We start from the raw sequence: 6,902 nt of genomic DNA on the forward strand, positions 1-6,902 counted from the left end.
TAGTTACCTTTTTAAAATTAGGTTAGATAATGCAAGAACTACTCTCATTAATTTGAAGTATACAATACGGTGTTATAACAATATAATCACCATGCTATATATTAGATTTCCAGAACATATTCATCTTTTAACTGAATGTTTGTACCCTAAGACAGACATCTCCCCAACCCCCACCCCTTCACCTTACAGCCACCATTTTATTCAATAATTGTATGAATTTGACTTTTTTAGATTTATCTTGTAAAGAAGTTTATACAGTATAACATTTTCCCCTTGTTGTTTCTTCTTAAAAACTTGTCAAAGATTAATGGGTTTCACTCATAATCATTTGGTACTCAATATAAAATAATATATAAGAGATAAAGAAAGAGCTAATAACAGATTTTACTAAAACTTATGATTCTTGTGTTAGATGAAAGGAGAGAAGGTTAGCATTCCCCTTGAAAAGGATGCGGGAGTCTCTTGGGCCTAACAACACGCATATGGTGAAGGCATTGCCACCTACTTCGTGGTAGCTAACCATGGCCTTTAAAAAAGAAGGAACTCTCACCTTCCACAACATCGTCAATGGTCCTGGAGATTATGCTCATTGAAATAAGCCAGTTGGTGAAAGGCAAATACTGTATGATCTCACTTATATGTAAAATCTAATGAACAAAATAAACTGTCAAACAAAACAGAGCTGTGGGATAATGGGACAGACTGATAGCTCTCGGTTGGGAGGAAGCTGGATGAGAGAAGGTGAAGGGATTAGTCAAAGAACATACATGTATAACTCATGGACACAGACAACAGTGTGGTGATGGCCGGAGGGATGGGGGGAGAGGGTCAGTGGAGGTGGCAAAGGGGGACAAAGTGGGGCCCAAAAGAGACTTTGCTTTGAGGCAATGGGCACATGATGCAGTGAGCAGATGATGTTTTACTGAGTTGTACACATGAAACTGGTATGAAACAATGTCATCCAATAAATTTAATTTTAAAAAGTGGAAAACAAATCTTATGATTCATCCTTGAATATTGTATTTAATCATTCTTAGAAAATATATGTGAGTACCTTCTGAAGAGTGTACGGTATTAGCTGCTTCAGTTACAGGTTTGGACAAGAGGGTCACTTTACCTCTCCTTATGGAGCTTAATTAAATGAAAGAAAATAGAGCATTGCAGAAACTACATGTGTTTTGAGTGTACAAATTAGAAAGAAGTGAAAATTATAGGTATGTGCAACATACAAAGTTAACCATATCTAGTAAATACTTTCATGAAAAGTGATCTTTTAGCGAAGGTGAAAATGATGACTAAGGAAAGAAAAAATTAAATAAGGTATAGGGAAATAATGACTTGGTCAGAAGAATCTAGACTAAGAAAAAGATAAGAGATAAGAAAGATAGACAAAGACCATCATAGCTGACACATAAGTATGAACTGAAAGTAAGTGAGATAAGAGGAGTCAAATTATACTGCCTTGTAGGCATTTTACAAATCTTGCCTGATAAAAACAGGATGACATGGGGGTTTCAAACTAAAAAGTAACTTAATCATATTTTTAATTTAATGAAATTCACTGATAGCATTGTGGAGAAAATATACAAGGGAGACAATGTTAGAAGGGGGAGTATTTGAGGATCTAGCATGAAGCCAGACTCATCACTGGCAGAAGAGATAAAATGCTCTAGGAAAACAACGCTGGACTTAGTAATTTTGAAAAGACCACGAGGAGAGAAAGGGTCAAGTAAAAGTCATAGGTTTTTGACTTGAGCAACCAGATGGTTTGCTTCAGAGATTTCTGAAGGAGAATAGTATTGGTAAATTGAAGTAAATGATAAACTATGTTTTGGATATTCTGAATAGTATGTGTCTGAAGGACAACAAAGGTACATATTACCCAGTTTTACAAAGAGGTCAGTCAGCAATGACTTTCTACATGAGATGGGACAATGAGCCAACAGACTTCCATATGCTGGTGGAAGTCATAAACTTGGCTGAGGTGTCAAAGTTAGAGGATATAATGAAAAGATCAGAGAGACAAGATAAAGATCAACGTTTTAGAGTTTTGTTTACTGTATGAGATTGTATGAGGAGGGAAATTCTTTCCTCTACCCAGTTTAGGCCTAGGCAGGATTCTGTAACAACTGACATATTTTCAAGAAAAAAGCATATTAATTTAAATTTTACGTGACCTGGAGGCCCTCAAAAAGAAATAAAGACCCAAAGGAGTGACAAAATCTAAATGTTTTTATACTAGATTGAACAAAGAGAGTCAATTTTAGAAAAGTAACTAAAATATAGGGAGGCTAAAATAGAAATAATTATTTTAATAAGGCTGTGTGTATAGAACTCTCCCTCTTAATTTTCCATTCTTGATGCAAATAATTATTTCCTTTATCCTGGTATAGGGAGGACATCTTCCACATAATATTTTTGTCTCCCTTTTTTAGGTAGAAAAGGGGAAATCAGAACACTCTTCTGACAAATTTTGTTGTTTGCAGAAAAGTTCTATTTTATTAATTGATATCAAGATGTTAAGGAATTGTAAAACACAATCCTCATTGGTAAAGGTAGAGACAACTTTTTGTGTGTGAGTAGGCAGTAGTCAAAATAATGGCTTACAGACATAAGTTGAAGAAATAAATGATGGGAATGTAAACTACTCTGTACAAATTAAACCGTGAAGGGGGAAGAGAGAAAGAAGGAGAGAAAGTAAGGCATATTCAAAAGGTGGAAAAACGTTGGGCAGGTCAGTTGGGTTATATTCTGGTCCATGCCTTTATATGTTGATATGTCTAGTGCTTATTTCAAGCGGCACTGAACTTCAGGGAATCCCTTTAACATTTGTGAATTTGATTTTTATGCTATGTAAATGTGGAAAAGGATAGTGCCTTCTTAAAAGGTATTTTTAGAAAGAGACAAGAATATTTTCTACTGAAATTAGGGTAGACCTTGACCTAAAAGACAGAAAAAATATGATGCCAGATAGGCTGACCTAGTGAGGCCTTCCTGACACAGGGGAATTGTGTTTTGTTTTGTTTTTAAGTAACTCTATTGAGATGATGTTGGTTAATGACATTATATAGGTTTTAAGTGTACAAGTCCATGATATATCATATGTATTTTACATTGTGTGCCCAACAATTAAAGTCACATCTTCTTCTATCACCCTATATTTGACCATCTGTGTCTATGGCTTTTCAATTGTTTGTTTTTCTTGTTTGTTCATTTGTTGTTTTCAGCTTTACATCCCACCTGTGAGTGAAAACATGGTTCTTGCTTTCAGCTGGGAGGAGACAAATGTGCAACTTTCTTCGGTGGTCCCAAATCCAGGTTCATCCACGCCAGCCACCTCCACCGTGCCGCTGAAATTTGACCCCAACAAGATCAAAGTCATTTACTTGAGGTGCAGGGACAGGGAAGTCAGTGTCATGTACGCCCTGGTCCCCAAGATTGGACTCCTGGGTCTGTCTCCAAAAAAGGTTGGTGATGACATCGCCAAAGCATGTGGTGACTGGAAGGGTCTGAGGATCACAGGGAAACTGACCATTCAGAACAGACAGGCCCAGATTGAGGCAGTGCCTTCTGCCTCTGCCCTGACCATCACAGCCCTCAAGGAACCACCACGAGGAAGAAAGAAGCAAAAAACCATTAAGCACAGTGGAAATATCACTTCTGATGAGATCGTTAACATTGCCTGACAGATGCGGCACCAATCTTTAGCTAGAGAACTCTCTGGAACCAGTAAAGAGATCCTGGGACAGCCCAGTCTGTGGGCTGCAATGTCATGGCTGCCACCCTCATGGCATCATAGATGACATCAACAGTGCTGTAGTGGAGTGCCTGGCTAGTGAAGAACTACAAAGGAAAACATTTCAATTAAAGATCATTTAACAATAAATGTTAACAAACATTTCAATAACAATCATTTAACCATGTTACAGGCCAAGGTCAGTCCCCACCTGAGTTTTGCCCGGGGCAACCCTGCCTGAGCTATAAAGCAAACTGAGATAGCTGCTACTTGTGCTGGGCTTGGAGGTTCCTAGGTGAAGCCAAGCTATGAATATAGGCTGGCTGCTTCTAGTTCCAGGTCTGGGGCTCACTGAGGCCAGCTGTTGCGTGTTTGATAGGATTTAGGAAGTTCTGAATGGTGAGCCAAGACCACCCGTTCATATAGAAAAGCAGCTTGGGTGGGTCCCTAAGTTGGGTGGGGAGGAGTCTCTGGGGATCTCCAAGGTGGGTCAAACAGTGTTAGCCTAGTTGATGGAGTCTCAGATATGACACCACCTTGCATGCTCTGTGGGGGAAGTGTTTAGAAAAGGGACAATGACCTCTGCCCACTTTGATGCCAGACACTTCAATTTTTCCCTGTATACCATGGGTGCCTTTCGAGCTGCTATCCCAATGCCAGAGCTCAGAGGGACTGAGCCTGAGTAGGGAAGTGCATGGGTGGGTTCTTTAAGAACTGCTTGGGGCTACAGCATTTTCTTCCACCAACTCAATCCCCTCTGGTTTTTGCAGCCAGAAGTTGTAGGGACTTATCTCCTCGGCATTAGAACTATAGTCTTGGGGGCTTAGTGTGGGGCTGGTACTCCTTGCTCCCTAGATATCCTTCCTGAATTTTTATGCACCATGTGTGGGTGAGGGACCAACCCGTTTCACACCTGTGCCTCTCCTACCAGTCCGGATGGATGTGATTTCTTTCCTCTGGTAGTTGTCAGACTTCCAATCAACTTGATTTCTGATGGTTCTGAGTGATGGTTGTTCTGTATTTTAGTTGTAACTTTGAAGTGGTTTTGCGAAAAGGTGAGCCATGTCTGCCTATGCTGCTGTCTTGACTGGAAGTCTCACACCACTTTTATTAAGTACTAAAATATGAGCTACATACATGGGTCATGAGGATTTTTTAAATGCATTAAATATTTTAAAAAGTTTTTTTTAATTTTAATTTTGTATTGTTGTTCAATTACAGTTGTGTGCCCTTTCTCCCCATCCCTCCTCCCCACCCTAGCTGAATCCCCCTCCCTCCCCCACTTCCACCCTCCCCCTTGATTTTGTCCATGTGTTCTTTATAGTAGTTCCTGTAATCCCCTCTCCTCACTGTCCCCTCCCCACTCCCCCCTGCCCATTGTTAGATTGTAGCAACCTAAGTGCCCATCAGCAAATGAGTGGATCCAAAAACTATGGTACATTTACACAGTGGAATTCTATGCAGCAGAGAGAAAGGAGCTTATACCCTTTGCAAGAGCATGGATGGAACTGGAGAGCATTATGTTAAGTGAAACAAGCCAGACAGTGAGGGACAAATACCATATGATCTCACCTTTAACTGGAACATAATAAATAGAAGAAAAAAGGAAACAAAATATAACCAGAGACATTGAAGTTAAGAAAGTTAATATCTTTTTGGGGGAGACCAACAGGTATATAGCCAACTTTCCATATCTTGTTATTGGTGGTCACATGGATCAAACCATCATAAAATGGATCTTATCCCCATTATTAAAAAAATGAAATATGAAACATGTTCTTATGTTCAAATTTCAACTCTGATACAAGACTTCTTTCTTATCTAAACATATTTATAAATACATGTATACATGCATTAGTGATGTGATGGTCTTCCATAGAAACAGACCCAACAGAATGTGTGTGTGCATGTATGTGTGCATGTACATATTTTTCACTTTAAATGCATGTGTGTATTGAGAGAGAGGGAGTGTGTGAGAAAGAGAGTGAGGGAGAGAGAGAATTATTTTTTTTTGGAATTGGCTCAGAAGGTTTTAGATATGCAAATTCCACAATCTGGTGGGAAGAGTGGTAACTCAAGACCAAGCACATTCAGTCTGCTGTCAGGATTCCTTCTTGCTCTACTGAGGTTACACTTTGTTATGTTAAAGCCTTCAGCTGATTGGATAAATCCCACTTTGGAGAATAATCTACCATTTACATGTAGTCTCATCTCCAAAACACCTTCACTGAAACATCCAGAATAATGTTTGAACACACATTTGGGCACCATGACCCTGTCAAGTTGACAGATAAAGTTAACCATCAAAATAAACTATATATGTCATTATAAATTTTTTTTTGTTTAATTAAGACTGTTTCCTAACTGCTTTAAGATTTATGATTGCAAGGAAAAATAAGGAATTTCATTAGTTAACTTACTTGTTTAATGTCATTCCTTTTGTGGTATACCATTAGGAATCAATCAATATTACTACACCTAAAATTGCTGATATTATGACTGAGTATTTTTTTAAAATGCTCACCTTTACTCGTTGACAATTATGGTGTTTGTGGAAAGCTCTTAGATAATACATTCTACATGGGATAAATACAAATGTCACCCACAATATGTTTTAAGTGAAATAATCATTTTAGGATTAAAAACCAATTTATTGAGCCTTGGCTGATGTAGCTCAGTAGATTGAGTGCCAGCCTGTGAACTAAAGGGTCACCGGTTCAATTCCCAATCAGGGCACATACCTGGGTTGCAGGCCAGGTCCCCAGTAAGGAGAATGCAAGAAGCAACCACACATTGATGTTTCTGTCCCTCTCTTTCTCCCTCCCTCCCCTCTGTCTAAAAGTAAATAAATAAAATCTTAAAAAATTTAATTTATTAAACAATGTAATTTTAGCATTTTTCAGAAAGATGCATAAGAACTAGTTTTGTTATTTAAGTAAAATGTTAGGATAACAATTTAATCTTAACGATGCTTTCCAAACTGTAAACACAGCAAGCAAAACTCAGTTATCACTCTTAAATTAGAACAATGATTTCTATGGAGCAGGATTATGGGCAATTCTCTTCATTCTGGAATTTAAAGTGAAGGATAAATCTACAGTATCATGCACATTTATAATATATATTAGATTTTTTTCTCTTCTGCTATCTTTGAAAAAATATCCCT

General features: G+C 38.2%; 1 non-coding gene and 1 pseudogene across 1 annotated transcript; both read left to right on the top strand.

Annotated features, from left to right (window-relative positions):
- Window positions 1-405: 405 nt before the first annotated feature.
- LOC112317003 (U6atac minor spliceosomal RNA) lies at window positions 406-531 on the top strand. Its single transcript, XR_002976072.1, has one exon. It is a non-coding gene; the product is annotated as a U6atac minor spliceosomal RNA (small nuclear RNA).
- Window positions 532-1,629: 1,098 nt separating this feature from the next.
- On the top strand, window positions 1,630-3,879 carry LOC112316990 (large ribosomal subunit protein uL11-like; annotated as a pseudogene).
- Window positions 3,880-6,902: the final 3,023 nt, after the last annotated feature.

Source organism: Desmodus rotundus, chromosome 7 (assembly GCF_022682495.2).
Source record: "Desmodus rotundus isolate HL8 chromosome 7, HLdesRot8A.1, whole genome shotgun sequence".
Classification (NCBI taxonomy): Eukaryota; Metazoa; Chordata; class Mammalia; order Chiroptera; family Phyllostomidae; genus Desmodus; species Desmodus rotundus.